This window comes from Fragaria vesca, linkage group LG6 (assembly GCF_000184155.1).
Source record: "Fragaria vesca subsp. vesca linkage group LG6, FraVesHawaii_1.0, whole genome shotgun sequence".
Taxonomy (NCBI): Eukaryota; Viridiplantae; Streptophyta; class Magnoliopsida; order Rosales; family Rosaceae; genus Fragaria; species Fragaria vesca.
The window spans coordinates 31916674-31917945 of record NC_020496.1 but is presented as its reverse complement, the minus strand read 5'-3'; positions in this window follow the sequence as shown (position 1 = coordinate 31917945).

The window sequence follows — 1272 nt, the reverse complement described above, 5'->3', positions numbered from 1 at the left end:
TTGTCATTTTTTTAGATCAATGCGTGCCTTAGGATCGTCTTTCGTCTTCCCCTCCAAGTTCAGCACTGTGCCCACCACACTGTCGCAAACATTCTTTTCTATGTGCATCACATCTAGGTAGTGCATGATCAACAACTTACTCCAGTATGGGAGTTCCCAGAATATGCTCTTATGTGTCCAGAATTTGTACATGTCGGGTCTTTCAGGTATTGCCGCCACAATATTGGGATGATTGCTGAGCTGCCCAAAATCGTACTCATTAAGCACTGCTAAAATTTCTTCCCCCGTCCATCTTCTGGGAGGCACACCGATTTCTACGGTCCCATCAAATGCCTGTGCATCAAGCCGTCATTCGTGATCATATGGAAAGAGAGTACGGTGACCCAATTTGCATATCTTGTTACAATGACTGCTGCTCCCCTCATCGCTAAGACACTCTGAACAAGCTTTGTATCTCCTAACAACGTTGCCCGACAACATCCCACGGGCAGGAAAATCACTGATGGTACCAACAACCATAACATGCATCTGGAACATCTCCTGCATGTACTTGTCATAAGTGGGATGACCAACGTCCCACAAAAACTTAAGCTCTTCAATCAAATGTCTCAAATACACATCGAGACACTTCCCTGGATAACCGGGGCCCGGAATCAACAAACTCAACATATTGTATTTCTTCTTCATGCACATCCATGGAGGAAGGTTGTACGGTACCAAAATCACCGGCCATACACTGTATTGAAGACTCATGTTGCCAAAAGGGTTGAACCCGTCGGATGAGAGCCCGAGCCTCACATTTCGGACCTCTGACGCAAAATATGGAAACTCCCTTTCTATATGCTTCCAAGCCTCCCCGTCAGCAGGGTGTATAAGGGTATCTTCGTCATGCAATTCCCGATCAGCGTGCCATCTCATAGCTTCGGCCGTGTGTGAAGACATGTACAACTGCTCCAGCCTATCCCTCAACGGGAAATACCGAAGTACCTTCACAGGTTTCCTATTGCCTGTAGGAGTCAGCTTATACCTGTCAGTGTGACATACCGGACATGCGTCAAGGCCACCAAGGTCATTCCCTTCTGGATCTTTACCCTAGAAGAGAACGCAGTCATATCTGCATGCATGGATCTTGATGTAGGAAAGCCCAAGATCTTTCAGGATACATCGGACCTTATGATGAGTGGTAGGAAGACGATGACCGTGGGGCAGCATCGAAGCAGTGTACTGTAGATAATCATCAACAGCCTTCACGGTCGATTTTGTCTCAACTTT